Here is a 17,569-nt window from a genome sequence, read left to right on the forward strand (position 1 = left end):
GGCAATAGTATTGAAAAGGTGTTGTTGTATAATGATGACTGTTTATATTTACCCACTCAATAATTAAGGGAACAAGTCTAGAGCTGGAGCCATGATCACTCCTTAGCAGGGCATCCAGGTATTCAGAAAACTTTGACAAACTGTAAGAAACTGTTTTGGTGGGGTTTCATGATCAGACATTAAGGACTATGTATCTAAATGCCCAACCAGCACCAAATAAAAATCCTCTTAATCAAGCATCAGCATAGCGTTTGCAACCACTCCCCATACCACTAGTCCACGGCATACAGTCAGTCTAGATTTTATAACAGATCTTCCTCCAGCACATGGATATACCACAATTCTTGTAATCGTTGATTTACTATCAACAAGCATTGGCATAGCCAAAAGGTCTCGCCTTTGGGACCTTATAAGTGTGTTATACAGTACAATATCCTTGATGCAACAACATCAACTGTTGCATGGCTAAACACTTATAAGGTCCCAAAGGCGAGACCTATTGGCTATTGATCCAGCGCTCCTACTAAAATTCTGCATAAATGATTCCATCTACTACCACCAAACTTACCATATAATACCAGGCCCATATCAACAACAGAGCGACTGAAACATGAGGCGATTAGATCTATATATGTTGTTTAAACAATCCACAATAAACAAGACCAGCTTGTCATTTTGTAAGTTTATTCAAACATATTTATGAAAACTTAGGTTTTGGAACTTTATTAAACAAGTATTAGAAAATGTCATAAAGAAAGGTTTATTCAGCATTTATAAAGAGAGCTTGATTCAAGAAATATTATTCATTAACAAAAATAAGTGAAAATGAGCATTTCCAAACCCTAACTAATTCCCTGTTACTATTCTCATCGCCTGAAAACAAAGTCTTTATTAAAGTCTCCTGTCCTTACGTGCGTTCGTCCATCAGCAGAACACGACCCTCTGGAATCAAGAAGCGTAGGCAAATATCTGCTCTTTGAGCCAATTCTAATACCCTAAAACTAAGGCTAAACTAACTATTTTCACATTCCAACAGCTGAATTCTGGCTCCCCATTGGCTGAACCACCTCATGCCACAGAAAATTGCGACATCTTCCACCTCAGGTCCGGGCTTTTTCACTAACCCATTGTTCATGCACAGAGTCCTGGCGACACTTCCTTAGGCTGCTACATTTTGTAGCAAAGATGTTCATGTAATGCACAAAAATGCCGCGGCTCTTTCTCCCAACCTTGAGCCTGTCCGTTCTGAGCTTCCCGTGGCACAATAGACTTTTGAAACCAACTTGGCAAAGACATTCATAAGAAACCTTTCCACTGCCACATAGCTTTATTTTGCAGAACCAGGCTCCTATCCATTGCAGCTCACCCACTGGCCGTATTCAGGCAGGCCCCATCATGGAAACTAAAACACAAGGCATTGATTAATTAAAGAACTGAAATGTATTCTGTTTCCCACCCCCCTTTGCTAAATGTTACCTAGCAAAAGCACATTTAAGCAGCATATATTACCTTTGATGTACCAATCCGATCTGGAACTGCATTTGTCACAGAAAAGACAAGACAAAAGCACATTTAAAAGCACATGCTATTATTTTTGACAGCAGCAGTTAGTATAAAACAAAGATAATAGACAATAATTATTGTATTATTTCTTTTTGTATTTTGCACAAATAAGCATAATGTTAGTCCCATGTGTTCATGTTGCACAGTTTATTCTAGGTTGATTTAATAACATGCAGCAAACATATTAGTTTTATTAAACATTATGTAAGTCTGGCTTCACAAGCCTGAACAAAATATTATTCATTAACCTGCGCCATCACTATCAAATGGTAAATTTAATTTGGGATGAATTATTCATGTATGCCTGTTGTTACACACAGGAGTAATGGTGCTTCTGCTGTGGGTGCTCCATCTGCCTGGTGAACACTTACCATCTGGCCATACAATGCTGAAACACATTGACAAAGCAAATATGTCTTGCATTGCCAAGACTAAAAAGCTTTGCCAATGCTTGTTACACCTGATAGTACTGCCTGGGCAAAGATTTTACCTCTTTAGTAATATATATATATATTTTTTTTAATAGAACTTTATTCATACCACGGACAGGCAGCGCTCATCCCTGTCGATCATCTGCAGAGAGCAAGGTGACACAGCCTTTCTGACGACATCCCGGGGGACCGGCGGCGTGGCGGCGTATAGTTGTTGTAAATTCACATAAGCAATAAAGTGTCACATAATACTCCCCTCTACACCTATGTAAGATCTGTACTCCTATGGCACTGCACTTGTTGGGTTACCTATCGGTGCGACTAATGTGTCTTACACTGTGTGCCTCCCACAGGCATGCCCATCTAATAAACCTCAAACAGCCCAACTCCCAACCCCTATCCCTCCCCAGTTCCGCTCGGTGACTCTGCTTTACCCTAACCCCCACCCACCTTTCCCTATGTGCTCAAGTGCGCTCATCACTCCCTACATCTAACCCGGATCCGTAATTACTCCTGTGTGTCATCCGCCTCAGCATGTGCCTCCCTGTCCACTTCCCGTAGTCTCAGATAATCCCGATAAAGACCCCAGAAATCCTTTGGGCGGCTTACAGGGGGGAGAAGTTCACTATAACATTCCGTTTGGGTGCAACAATAAAGCATGTCGTGTGTCCATATGGTCGTAGTGGGGAGCGGACCTCTCATCCAGCATATTGCAATTACTCGTTTGGCATGTCTACCAACCCCCGCTGTGTCTTTGGCAGGGTCCTAGAGTGACCCAGGAGTGCCAGAGCCGGGTCAGGGGCCAGGTCTATGGCCAGGATTAAGCTAGTTTCAACAAACACACTGTCCCAAAACTTGTGAATTCCAGGGCACCACCAGGCGAGGTGCAGTTTAGTAATAGTTTTAACAACCAAATACATATTTATGCAAATGAAAGATGACCAGTTAACCTTTGCAAAGGGCATGGATTTTGTAACTTTTGATCTATTGAAGGTACAAAAACAATTTTTTTAGTTAAATTCTGCAGATTATGCAGCAGCTGATGAATTCTGTTATAAATCTATAAGCATGCAAAACAAGATGCTGAATCGCATAAAACCAGTGTCCCTAACTATATGAGTCGCTGGCTTTCGGCTCATATACAAAAAATCAGGGGGGGAAACGGATCACTTGTCCTGGATCACCAGGGTTTTTTGTTATGTCGTTCAACGGTACCGATAAAAAACCCTCAATCACGTGCGAGGGTTAAGTGACGGTATATTTTGATTCTCCGTCTTTGTAGGTACGCGGCAGCATCATCATTGGGTTAGTGGTTATGCTTCCTCCACCCGGAGGTTAACCACTGGTGGAACCAGTAGTGATCAGTGATCAAAAAAAGGGATGGTGAATTGCATGTGAGCGGTAAATATCATAAAAAGCTTGAGTAGCCAGAAAAAAGGAATTTATTCTTTTCTGGGTTCAGGCTTGTTAAAATCTTGGGCGTGCAATAGAGGAGAGGTTAGGGGTCTTCTGCACTAATATGATTCAATTAAAAGGGTCGACATGTTTCAGCCTGTGGTATATTCAGGTGTGTTAGACTTGAACACTGCTGGGGGGATCTGAAGCCAGAGACGGCACAAGTCGTGCGCAGCCTGCACACGAGCAGGTATACCGATTCTGAGATCACCCGAGGAGGTCATGAATCACTGACCCTGAGGTACTCACAGACCTTACTAAGTCAGGACAATGTTCCTAGTCTAACACGCCTGAATATACGGGTCATTATCACGTTTTTTATTTTCCTTCTGGTCCTGATGAATGACTAACTGACCCCTCCTGGGTAACCACAGGCTGAAACATGTCGACCCTATTGAGCCAATAAGACAAACGATTGGCGGCCATTTTGAAGTCAGGAGGCCAGTAAAACTCATAGGAAACAGAAGGTAAGTGCTAAAAAGAGGCAAAAGAAGACGGAAATAAAGGAAAGAAAGTGTAATTAAGCACAGGAAATAAGGAAAAATAGAAACAAAGCAGAAATTAAAGCGAAGAAAAGAAAAGAAGAATAGAAGAGTGTCAAAAGAGGCAAAAAGAAGACAAATATAAAGGAAAGAGTACAGGACAAAAGGAAAGATAGATACTAAGTAGAAACTAAAGAAATCAAGAAGAGGACAAAGTAGAAGGGTGCTAAGGAAGAAAATGAGTGACAATGAGGAGAAACAGAGTGCCATCTTCCACAGGCCATTACCGTTCAGCATATCCGAGCCGCAAGCAGGCATCAGATGGGAAAGGTGGATCAGGAAGTTTGAACGGTACATGATCCCCACGGACGTCCCGGACAAGAAGCAACTGCACCTACAACTAAACCTCGCGGGGGATGAGATAGAGTTTTTATTAACATTCCCCGCCGACCAGACCGCGGATTACAAGGGAGTGATGCAGTGTCTCACACAAAAGTTTGATCCGCAACTCAAAGTCGCTTTTGAAAGATACACGTTCAACACAGCATGCACGCAAGGGGAAGAGGGCCTTGGCGACTTTGCCACGAGACTAAGGAAGCTAGTTGCATACTGCGAGTTTGACAAATTTGACAATAAGCAAGCAATAGGACTGCGCATCATTGAAGGTTGCAAATCAGTGGAGTTCCGGGCACGGGTTCTAAAAGAACCAACGACACTGGAGAAGATATTGACGATGGCTTCCACAGAAGCACGGGCCACAGAGCAAGCGAAGCAGATGGAGATGGGAAAAAAAAGAGAGTGGCGGTAGCACATCGTGTCACTTGGAACTTCAAGAAGAAAGAATACCAGGTGTCGGTTGTACCAAAGAAAGGAGAACAAACATGCTATCGATGTGGCCTCGAATTCCTGCACGGCGGCGCCTGCCCCGCAATGGGCCAAAAGTGCAGGAAGTGCAACAGAGACAATCATTTCTCGAGCACGTGCTGACCAGACAATTTAGGCACGAAAGAGGCAGGACAATGAGACCACGGATGGCAAGCAACAAGAATGCACGACACACCGCTCGCTGCCTCACGGGGTAATTCATTGCAAGCTGTTTGGCGGGACGGCTGGGGAGATTGATATGTGTAATGCTTTTATTTTCATAGCTTTTAAAATAAACATTTTTTAGCTGCATTTTTTGGGCAACTAACCTGTTATTTTCGTCTGGTTTCAAGCGCCCCGGTTCACCGCAGCCACGAGGCTGTTTGTTGTGGAGGGCGATTTTGAAACGTACAGCCGGGAATCCTTTTCCGGCTGCACACATATCACCGCCATCTTGGTTGGCGGTCTAGTGGTTCTACACTCCTACTGCCGGGTACTTATCCGGACGGGAAACGTCAGTCGGTCTGTTACTCTTTCCGACCACCGCTCGCTGCCTCACGGGGTGATTCATTGCAAGCTGTTTGGCGGGACGGCTGGGGAAATTAATATATGTAATGCTTTTATTTTCATAGCTTTTAAAATAAACATATTTTTAGCTGCATTTTTTGGGCAACTTACCTGTTATTTTCGCCTGGTTTCAAGCGCCCGGTCCACCGCAGCCACGAGGCTGTTTGTTGTGGAGGGCGATTTTGAAACGTACAGCCGGGAATTCTCTTCCGGCTGCACACATAGCACCGCCATCTTGGTTGGTGGTCTAGTGGTTCTACACGCCTGGCTACCTATATAATTGGCTATGAAGCGCGAGCGCAGCGGATGCGCGCAGCGGGCGCGCCAAAGGCAAGCCCGTCTGCGCCCATCCGCGCCAGTACGTCGCCTCTCGCCAGAAATGCTGGCTGTAGCGCTTCTAAGGTGCGTACCTATACTCAGGAGGAGCTACTTGCTCTAAATTCCACGAGGAAACGGTGTTTATCTTCTCCCTTACATCCACTGGCAGGACCTATTGGCTGCCTTTGTTGTAACTTTACGCTGCCTACTCCCCTATCGGTTTCTCCATCTTACATCATAACTGCCTCTCAGCGACGACTGAAAATTCTGCAGCTTAATGTAAGGTCACTAGTGAAACATCATGCTGAAATCTATGACATTATTATTGATGCAACACAGGATATATTCTTTCTTACAGAGACATGGATTAACGGAGAAACCATGACTGAACCAAACTTGGCACTGCCAGCAGAATATTCCCATCTGTATGCTAAATAGGGAAACTAGAGGTGGCGGCATTGCAATGATTCATAAATCTTGCTACTCTTGCCACTTTAGCAAAGAAGAAGTGGAGGGCTGTGAGTGTGCTTGTTTTAGTATTGGTGTTAGCCCCCACCTGGTCCGGCCACAAGTTTTATCAATGCCTTATTGGAACGGGTAGACTCGCTTGCGGAGGGCACCGCTAATTTCAGTATTTTTGGGGACTTGAATCTGCACCTTGAGCTCACGCAAGATTGCATCATTGGTAATCTATTGGCAGATCTTGTTGCTTTTCAATTAGTCCAATTGGTCCCTAGCCCCACACATATTGGTGGGCATCTGTTAGATCCGATCTTCTCTAACATTGATTCCGCTATGGCGGCGACTCCCACCCCAGTGGGCTGGTCTGACCATTTTGTGGTAGAAATGTCTTTCTTTACTCCAGAGCACTCTGACAAAGCTGCTCCTCGATCCACTTTTATTCGCCCATGGCGTAAATTGAGACTTGAGGATTTTCATGCACTCCTTATTGACGACCCTCTTAGTCTTTTTACCAATGTTGAATTAGGCTATATGTTTTGTGACTGGATTACTCGGGCATTGGACTCTTTGATCCCGGCACGCTGGTGTAAGAGTCATACCCATGAGTCCAGTCCCTGGTATAACGATTCGTTGTCCATGCTAAGGAAGGCATGTAAAAAAAAAAACGAACGTGCTTGGAGGAAAGAGTATGATCCTGGATTTTAAAACCAATATCTGGCCGAGCTTAAACTATATCACAGAGCTGTCGGTAAAGCTTGGGCAGCTTATTATACTAATGAGATTAATCTCAGCGCTAACCCTGCCAAATGTATTTTTAAGATTTTAAAAGACCTGAGTTAGAAAGAACTCTGAGCCTGTAATTACTTCAGAATCCCAGTGTGAAGTAGTGGCCTCCTTTTTTGTTGAAAAGGTGCAGGCGATATACAAGTCCTTTCCTCCTGAGACTTCTTCCTCTGGTTTGATTCCTTTAAGGTCAGGCCCGAGCTCTAACTCTAGGCTTATAGTCATTCCTGATATTTCTCATGAAGAGCTTGGTAGGCTAAGCATAAAAATTAAATCTGGTTCTCCAGCTGACCCTGTAAAGCCCGCTCTTTTTAAAGAATCTCTCTCATTATTTTCAGCCCCACTCTGTCAGATCATTAACTTGTCCTTTTCCTCTGCGGTGGTGCCTACTCGGTGGAAACGGGCTTGGGTGTCCCCCATCCTTAAGAAGCCAACACTGGATCGGGCTAAGCCTGAAAACCTCAGGCCTATATCCCTCCTTCCTTGGGTGGCAAAAGTAGCGGAATCCCATGTCAACACCACATTAACCAACTTTCTGCACTCCAATAACATTCTGGACATGTCCCAAAACAGTTTCCGGTCCGGACATAGTACCGAAACTGCCCTCCTGGCCATGACTGAGCATCTACGTACCATGCTGGATGCTGGTCAGACGGCGGCACTGATCCTATTGGACCTCAGTGCCGCATTTGACACTGTTTCACATGACATCTTGATACAACACCTGGAGGAGGCAGGTATAACGGGTATGGCTCTGGAATGGTTTCGTTCTTTTTTGTCTGGGAGATCATTTCGGGTTACCGCCCCGCCCCTTCTATCTGAGGCTCACGCTATTGAACAAGTGGTTCCTCAGGGCTCTGCCCTGAGCCCCACTTTATTCAATCTATATGTTCAGCCACTTGCTGCAGTCGCCAAGCAGTGGGATCTTTCCATCGTCTCGTATGCGGATGACACGCAGCTGGTGGTAGCACTGACAGAAGAATCTACTATGCATGCCTCTAAATTTAGAGAAGGTTTGATGGTGGTGTCCGAATAGATGACCTCTAATTACCTACAATTATACACCAGTAAAACGGAGGTTCTGATAGTTGGTAAGAATGCTAGTCTGTGGGGTGAACATTGGTGGCCTAGGGCGCTGGGTAAGACTCCTGAGCCTAAGGTTGAGGTCAAGAACTTAGGGGCATGGATGGATTCTTCCCTTAGTTTTCGGTCGCATACAAAAAAGGTTTCCAACACATGTTTTAGTTTAAAACTTTGTGTCTTTCATTTAAGATACTTAAATGTGCTTCACCCAGCCTGCTTTGTAACATTCTGACTCCCTATGTACCATCTCGTGCGTTGCGCTCTTTTGGGCAGCATTTAGTTACTGTCCCTCGCATAAAGCGCTCTAGAGCTGGGGGTCGCTCTTTCCGCTATTTAGCGGCAAAACAATGGAATTCTCTGCCACTTGAGATTCGAGGCATGGATGGCCTGTTGGACTTCAGGAGAGCGATTAAAACGTATCTTTTCCCACTGCAATAGTTCTGTTATCGGCCCGTATCTAAATCTCCTGTTCTTTTGGTTCCCGGGATTGGTCTGTGTGGGTGAAAGCGTCGATAAGTCCCTTTGCTGGGGCGCTATAGAAGCATATATATATATAACATGGAAACTGCCAATCGTAGCTCCTCAGATGAGTCCGAAGAAACGGCAACACCTGTGAAGGAGGAGAGGCTGTATCTGATGTTAGACGCATCAAGAAAGGACAAAGACACAGAGCATGTTCACCTTGTGGAGAAGCGACAAATAAAGAAAACAGCCGCTGTGGACATAGCGGAGCAACATGCAACATCATGTGCATATCAGAATACCAAAAGATGAGAGTGAAGCCACCACCGTCACCATCGACCGTGGATGTGTTCACGTGGGGCTCCCGACGGCCAGTAGAAAACATGGGGAAGTTCACCCCAAAACCCAAACACACCCTGAACCCCCAAATTAACCCTTGCACCCCAAAACCCAAACACACCCTGAACCCCCAAATTAACCCTTGCACCCCAAACCCAAACACACCCTAAACACTAAAATTAACTCTGGCACCCCAAAACCCAAACACAACCTGAACCCCCAAAATTAACGCTTGCACCCCAAAACCCAAACACACCATGAACCCCCAAATTAACCCTTGCAGACCAAACACACCCTAAACCCTAATATTAACCCTTGTACCCTAAAACCCAAACACACCCTAAACCCTAACACTAACCCTGGCACCCCAAAACCCAAACACAACCTGAACCCCCAAATTAACCCTTGCACCCCAAAACACTATGAACCCCCAAATTAACCCTTGCAGACCAAACACACCCTAAACCCTAATATTAACCCTTGTACCCTAAAACCCAAACACACCCTAAACCCTAAAATTAAACCTCGCACCCCAAACCCAAACATGCTCTAAACCCTTAAATTACACCTGGCCCCCCAAAACACAAACCCACCCTCAACCCTAAAATGACCATGTACGCCCTAAAATCCAAAAGCCCTACAAACCCCCAAACTTTGTATGAATGCGGAATGCCGGGAGGGGCTGCTGTGATATGATACTTTCTGTACCCTCAGGCTGCCCTTCCTTCATAGAGTATTTCCATAAACACATAGTTTAGTGGAATCCGATTGTTAGACTCTTTAAACTGCGGACAGACCTGCTCATGGCCCGAGGAATAGGTCTTGCAAAGAAAACAAGCTTTGTCGTCATGGTGACTGCCGAATTCACTCCATCACAATACTAAAATACATTTTTAAAAAGCACAGCTGCCTCGAACACAATGCCAAAATCACCTACTGTAAACCATCAGTCTGCCGGCTGGCTGGGACTCGAACCACAGATCCTCAATGGAGAGCAGCTCTCTCACCTTTCATATACCGGAAGCCGGTGGATTCCTCTAGCAAAAGCCTACGCACATCCGGGAGTGCCGGAAGTGACGTCATTGTTCTGCGGCAAGAACGAAGACTGCCGTGAGTGCAATGGCCATTAAAGGGACAGATGGATTGGCATCTGTCTCTTTATTTTTCCAACTCCACTTCCTTCATCGATTCCAGCGTATACTCAGGTAAGTGCTGCAGCTGTTAAAAAAGAGCAGCATCGATCCTCCGCTCTCGGTCCCAGCTGCTCAATTTCCGTCCTAGACCAGCTTCCTCATTTTTCGGAAAGCACGAGTTTTCATTAAGGGAGCAAATTCAGACACAGCTCCCTGCATGTGTGTGCTTCGTACGTGTTATAATGAATGCCTGCGTTGCAATGTGTGTTTGATGTTTGTCTGTATCAGCCTGCCTGCTTGTTTAATATGCACTTTTTGTGTTTGAGCATGTGTATTTTTGTGTATGTGTAAGTTGTGGAAAATTGCAAAAAGCCTAAAAAATGTGTTTTACAGGAAGTTCTTCGCCGTAAGGAAAAATAAATTACTGCCCGTATATTGTAGGTCCCATGTTGGTTCCAAGTGCACCTGCGTGTATTCAAGATTCTCGACCAAATGGAACAATTCTCGATCTACTGAAAAGTTGTCAATCAAAGAAGGCTAAACACATTTATTTATGTGAATATTGTATATTGTTGAGCATTACTTGTGTCCTTGCAACGTGTCATTACTAAATGAATGTGTGCTCTATTGTTGAATCCTGGTCACGTTCCCCAAGCTGTGTAGTGTGCAGAGCAGCACATCTTCTAAAACACTGGCAGTTTTCATGGATGCGTTTCAAAGCATAAGGATAAATGCTTCAAATAACTTAGCCGTTGTAATGCTGGTTCCTTATTTTGTTTGTTATTTGTGTAACTGGTTGCCTGTGGCGATTGAGGTTTACGACCTATTTAGGAAACGTAGTCCGACGCATTCCAACATCTTGCAATATCTACTTTCGCAAAACAGGCTATCATTCTGGTTTCGTTCCATGTGCATGCAATGTTTTTAACTCGTTTGTATATATTATTGAGACAGGGCCAATTACGTATTCCCTGTTTGCGCTAATTTACCTTGACCGCTAATGCTTCTGGCCTGAGTTAAAGTCGATCGGTGCAGCCTCCTTTCTTGGTTCGCCATGACGGCACTTAGCACTGGATGGCAGGGTGATGCAGGTAGTGCTTATCTAACCTTTTGTAGCCGACATTCAGTGTTTCCTGGCTTCCGCCATTAGCACTACTAGCCGTGTGTTCTGTCCAGGGCAGACGACAGTGCCCATGCCTTCGCAGTCACCCTCCCATTTTCCTCCGACTGGTGACCGTCGGATGTGGAAGAAACAGGCTAGGTCTCCACGGCGAGGAACCGCAGTGTCTCCCTCCACAAACACGCGGGGCAGAGAGTAGCTGGGAGTAGCTGCGCCGCAAGTGCGACGCAGCTCCAGCAATGCTCTGGGGGGTTATATTCTTTCAATGCTGCCTCAAGCCTAACGCCTGCTTCAAGCAGGCGCAGGGTTTTGACGCAGCATTGGCCTAAAAGTGACTGAGTGAAATCTTGTAGATTTCACTCGCCTCCTTATGGCGCAGGGCTTTACAACGTGACGCATCTCCCAGATGTGTCACGTTGTTAATACCCCGCATCATGGCGCATCTTTTGCGCCGCCGCTGCGTCACAAAAATGACACAACGGTGGCGCAAAAGAGGAGCAAGGGGCTCTAGCTCCATGATCTCTCGTGCTAGTCAACTCTTACGAATATTTATGAAAAGTGATTTTGCAAGCTTCGAATTTCCTATGTGAAATGGGCTACTAGTGTTGTGGAATGATAAGCCTTATTGCCATAAACCCAGCACAATTTACCAGTTATAATGTTGTTAGTAAAGTGCTTTCTGGAGCAAAATGACTACCACACAACAAGCAGTCTGGTTTACTTTAATTCCCGCACTCAAACCTGCTCCCACTTATAAAGTAGTTCCATTGGCCTTTTAACATGTGTAGTTCAAACAGTGACTTTGTTGAGAGCATGGTTGGAGCAAAATGACACAGAATACACCGAGTAACATGGCTAATGAGGTAAAATACAGCCACGGCACAGGGGCTTCCCTGGCACTTTTATTCTGCTGATAATTCCAAACATGCCAATGTTACCAAGATGTAAAGAACCCTTAAAGAGCAGCCGGGCTGACCTTCGTGGGAAGCTTCAGGTTACTCTCCAGGGCAGCCCTCCGCTCTGCCCCCACAATCACTCAAGTAGCTGCTAACTAAGGAGAGAGATGAAACAACAGCTTAGATCGTCCGGCTGGGAAACTGCAGGGGTGACTTAACAGAGAGGCAGGGGAGTGCCGGGGAGTTGTTGGGTCCAGGCTGGCAGGAGAACCTGGGAACAGAGTGTCCTGCAGGCTTACCCCAAAGAAAGCATGCAAACCGGCGTTCTGCTCTCATGGGCAGGCGCTATTTCATCGTCTCCACTCGGCCGCTGAGGGGACTCTTCCAGGCAATGTTGCATTGTTTGTGTTCCTTTTCAAGAAGTGGAACACGGCTTGAAAGCTGTTTGATTCTGACATTTTATTAACAGTATTAATGTGCACAAATGTAAAAAGTAGAGGTGGGCGAGCCACACCATGCAGAGCAAAAGATGAGCGCGGACGCCATACTTAAAGATAAAGCACTATTTTGCAGCATGCTGTGCTGAAAGTGCTCGGTTTCAATGTGAAATAAGCATTGGCATAGCCAATAGGTCTCGCTTTTGGGACCTTATAATATATAATTATGCAGCACAATATCCTTGGTGCAACAACATCAACTGTTGCATAGCTAAACACTTATAAGGTCCCAAAAGCGAGACCTATTGGCTTCGCCAATGCTTGTTAATCTTAAAAAGAATACTTAAAACACGAAACAAAACGCTAATCAAATGAAGAAAAAAAAGTTACCAAACACAGGGTAAAAGATGACATAGTAGAAATATAGATAACCAGGTACAGACAGACAATGGATTGTTGACATAGAGGATGACATGAAAAGGTACTAATTCGTAGACTTTGAAATGAAAACTAAGTGCTGAACAATTCACCAGCCCCCTATGTAAAAACCGTAAGACGGTACAAAAACGCTAGCTACCTAGCAACCGATAACTTAAGGTAACTAAAAAAGGATAGCAACACAGAAGGTTAACGTTGCCAGAGGTGAAAACCTTCATCGGGCTTGTAGGACGATACACAATGCTTCAGTATATAACGTTCAAAGGATCAACAAACTAAAATAATCACTGTAAACAAGTAAACTCCAAGAACACTGTCAAGTGCTACAATGGCAAAAAAGCATTATTGTGTTGTATTGGGTGCACAATTTAAATGCGAACTGAGTGTCCTACAGCGATAGGTACGGAGGGGAGCAGCGGGTCATACTCACCACAATCGAAGGTTCTCGGGCAGCGCCAAGTGCCCGAGATTTGCTGTAAAGTGACCTCGCAGCTCGAGTCCAGCGCTCACAAGTCCCCTTCTACAACCGCATCTCAGTACTACTGGGACTGGGCCCGAGCCCGGCAGTAGAGCTGGGGTGCTCAGGAGGGCGAAGTAGAAGGGTGGCGCAGGTGGGACGGGCTTGTGACGCGTTTACAGGCCGAGTGGCTCTTGGCCAACAGTGGCTGCACTGATGATGGAGACCAGCGGGTCGGGTCCCCACAAATAAGGACACAGCTATAATGGGCAGCCAGTGTCTTCTAGCAGCTTCTAAACGAGCAACAGACAAAGTTACAAAGGGAACAGTCAGATACTTATTCCACCTATTTAGGGAAGAAGTGTTTCAATGTCTGAAAGACATGACAACGATTGCATATAAATTGTAAAAAATATAATCGTTAATAGATCAAATGAAGTTCGTCCTTTGCAGTTGAAGCATTGAAAAGTAACAGACTATGGGTGTTACGTGTATCCAACATAGGGTGATGCTCCTGAGCCCAGAAGCAGCTGCAGTCTGACAATGACGTAGTTTTTATTTTTATGTTGTTTTCGAATTATTCAGTAAAATGTGATTTTGCATCATACAATAAATAACTGTAAAAGGTGTACAGCATAGGTGTTAAATGCAAAAAGAAAAAAGTTTTCAATGCTTTCCTGCAGTGGGTTAATAATTAGTAAATGGAACATCATTCCAAGATGAAGAGACGCGCTCTGTAGTGGGGGAAGGGGCACGCGCTTGTGTGCGTAACCGCACGCTCTATGCCTCACAAAAAGTTGTGGTCGGCTTTTTGAAGCCCACTAACTAAAAGTCTCGCCAGAGTAGCGCATGCGCTGGCTCAGGCGAGACCTAAAAAGGGAAATGTAGTGGCTGCAAACAAGAGATATTGAGGTACCATTCAATGCAAAAAAAAAAAAGAGTGCACCGAACAAACGATAAATGAATCCAAGAGTAACAGCACATGTAACAGGGCAGTTGCCTCAAACGTGAAACCACACTGAAAGGCGGGATACAGAGCAGCGTTTCACCAATAAAAAGAAATCAATTTAGAAAGGCATAGGAAGCAACACATGAAAAGTTGTGGGCATGGCCTAAGCCCACAGAGGGATAACCGCATGCCATGCAGAGCAGCGCATGCAGGCTGCCTCTAGGCTCGACCTAAAAACAGGGTTACCCAAACTGGCTTACAAGATATGACTAAGTGAGCAAAAGTATGGAGCTCATGTTGTAGTAGCATAAGTTGTTGTCATTTACCTTATGTGTATATATTGAATAATACTTTATTTCTTTCATTACATAATGAGCGCAGCATTTGGGCATGTACAGGGTACAGTTACCAACCAAGAAGTGTCTGAAAGTGTCCTTGAGCAAGAACCCTCCCACCATCACAACGAACCCCAGTCAAGCAGCCACCAACCTCACGAAATGGATCAGCGACTGCGCAGACGAACTCGCCCCGCTGAAGACCCCGCCGAGCAGACCCGGCAGCAAGAAAGCCCCATGGTTTAACGACGAACTCAAGAGCTCCAAGAAGAACTGCAGAGCACTCGAGAGAACCTGGCGCACAGACCCAACACCGGACAACATGACTGCCCTCAAGCTCGCCACCCGAAAACACCACCAGCTGATCCGCGCCACCAAGAAAACCGCATTCAAGGAACGACTGGACAACAACGCACACAACAGCAAGGAACTCTTCAACATCGTGAAAGAGCTCTCCAACCCCAACGCCGGAAACAATGACATCACCCCTTCGCAAGACCTCTGCAACTCCCTCGCCTCCTACTTCCACAACAAGATCGCGGACATACACAACAGCTTCAGCACTCAACCAACGCACGCCACGACCGAACCACCGCCCCCCACCACCACCACCACCCTCCGCGCCTGGACCCCGATCAGCACCGAAGACACCATCCGCACGATGAACTCCATCCACTCCGGATCTCCGACAGACCCCTGCCCTCACCACGTCTTCAACAAGGCCGACGCTGTCATCGCACCCCACCTGCGGGACATCATCAACACCTCCTTCGACATCGCCACCTTCCCGGAGAGCTGGAAGCACGCCGAACTCAGCGCTCTACTCAAGAAACCTTCAGCAGACCCTACCGACCTCAAGAATTACCGCCCCATCTCGCTGCTCCCGTTTCCGGCCAAAGTCATCGAGAAGACCGTCAACCAGCAACTGGCCGCCTTCCTCGAGACGAACGGCTCCCTCGACCTCTCGCAGTCTGGCTTCCGGGCCAACCACAGCACCGAGACCGCCCTGATCGCAGCCACAGATGACATCCGAGCCCTGCTCGACAACGGAGAAACAGCGGCCCTCATCCTCCTGGACCTCTCCGCGGCCTTCGACACTGTCTGCCACCGCACCCTAGTACAGCGCCTCAGCAACGTCGGAATCCAGGAGAAGGCACTGGAGTGGATCACCTCCTTCCTCACCGGAAGGACACAGAGAGTCCGCCTCCCCCCGTTCAGATCGGAGGCCACCGAAGTCATCTGCGGCGTTCCTCAAGGCTCCTCGCTCAGCCCAACTCTCTTCAACGTCTACATGAGCCCCCTCGCAGCCATCGCACGCCAGCACAACCTGAACATCATCTCCTACGCCGACGACACCCAGCTGATCCTCTCCCTCACTAACGACCCCGCCACCGCCAGAGCCAACCTGCATGAAGGGATGACAGAAGTAGCCAAATGGATGTCGAACAGCCGCCTGAAACTGAACTCAGACAAGACGGAAGTCCTCATCCTGGGATCCTCACCCTCCGCCTGGGACGACTCCTGGTGGCCCCCCGCCCTGGGCAGCGCACCCAAACCAACTGACCACGCACGCAACCTGGGCTTCATCCTGGACTCCTCCCTATCCATGACCAGACAAGTCAACGCCGTCTCCTCGTCGTGCTTCCACATCCTGCGAATGCTACGCAAGATCTTACGATGGATCCCCACCGAGACCAGGAAGACGGTCACCCAGGCCCTTGTCACCAGCCGTCTGGACTACGGCAACTCCCTCTACGCCGGAACCACCGCCAAACTCCAGAAGAGACTCCAGCGGATCCAGAACACCTCAGCACAACTCATCCTGGACATTCCCCGCCGCAGCCACATCTCCGGACACCTGAGAGACCTGCACTGGCTCCCGGTCAACAAGAGAATCACCTTCCGGCTCCTCACCCACGCACACAAAGCCCTACACAACCAAGGACCAGGATACCTCAACAGCCGCCTCAACTTCTACGCTCCAACGCGCCAGCTTCGATCGACCAGCCACGCCCTCGCCGCCGTCCCCCGCATCCGAAGAGCCGCCACAGGAGGAAGGTCCTTCTCCTACCTGGCCGCCAAGACTTGGAACTCCCTTCCGACCCACCTCCGCCTGACCCTGGACCACCTCGCCTTCAGGAAGCAGCTCAAGACCTGGCTGTTCGAGCAGTAGCGGACCCTCCCCCTCCCCCCCCCCCCAGCGCCTTGAGACCCTCCGGGTGAGTAGTGCGCTATACAAATGCTCTGATTGATTGATTGATTGATTGATTGAAAGAAAGATATTCTTAATATTGTCATTAGGCATGTGTTATAGCATGTAGTGTAAAACTGTCATTGATATTCTTTTAACAGATATATGTATTTGGAGTGTACTGTATAGAGTTTTAGATGAGTCTAGTTTTACACACTAATTGTTTATTCTCCTCCACAGATAGTCAAGGACTGTGTCACTGAACAACAGTTATCAAGATGCAACACAGTCACCTCCCTGGAAAAGTAACTCAGATAAATAAATTAAACTCCTGCATCCATGCCCACTGTGGTCCACTGCATTTTGTTTCTTCTCTTTCCCTCCTAACACCCTTCCCCTTGTGACCTTCCCTGGTACAGTACGAATATATTGTCATTGCTGCCGGGCAAGGTTTTAGGGGTTGTTGGGTCCAGTCGTCTCTGCCGAGGAATAGTCTAGAGTTCAGGTGAGTGGCTTTGTGACAGGTTGGTGCAAAATGCGGAAGGGAAGATTGTTGTTCTCCAGGTGTTCTGTAAGTTGTCAGTTGAAAGCCTTCTTAAGGATTTTGGTGGGTAAGAGCAGCAGAGAGATGGGGCAGTAGTTCTTGAGTTCATTGGGGTCGGCGGATGGTTTCTTAAGTAGGGGCTTGACCTCTGCGAGTTTCCATTCTTTGGGGAAGGTGCCTGTGGTGATGGATGTGTTGAAGATGGTGTTGAGCTCGCTGCCGATTGTTTTACTCCTGAGGCTGAAGATGTGGTAGGAGCA

The 17,569-nt window shown here is 46.7% G+C and overlaps 1 protein-coding gene and 1 long non-coding RNA gene across 4 annotated transcripts in view; one reads left to right on the forward strand and one right to left on the reverse strand.

Annotated features, from left to right (window-relative positions):
* FERRY3 (FERRY endosomal RAB5 effector complex subunit 3) overlaps positions 1-9,851 on the reverse strand; it is a 586,640-nt gene extending 576,789 nt beyond the window's left edge. For 2 of the 3 annotated variants that reach the window (XM_078673966.1, XM_078673967.1), the window contains exon 1: positions 9,747-9,847. The gene's annotated coding sequence lies outside the window, so the exon portion shown is untranslated. Of the gene's footprint in view, positions 1-9,746 lie in introns of all 3 variants that reach the window. The other variant, XM_078673965.1, reaches the window with a different exon arrangement.
* Positions 9,852-9,887: 36 nt separating this feature from the next.
* Positions 9,888-17,105, forward strand: LOC144812829 (uncharacterized). Its single transcript, XR_013606912.1, has 2 exons — positions 9,888-10,014; positions 17,006-17,105. It is a non-coding gene; the product is annotated as an uncharacterized LOC144812829 (long non-coding RNA).
* The last annotated feature ends 464 nt before the right edge of the window (positions 17,106-17,569 follow it).

Source organism: Lissotriton helveticus, chromosome 1_1, assembly GCF_964261635.1.
Source record: "Lissotriton helveticus chromosome 1_1, aLisHel1.1, whole genome shotgun sequence".
Taxonomy (NCBI): domain Eukaryota; kingdom Metazoa; phylum Chordata; class Amphibia; order Caudata; family Salamandridae; genus Lissotriton; species Lissotriton helveticus.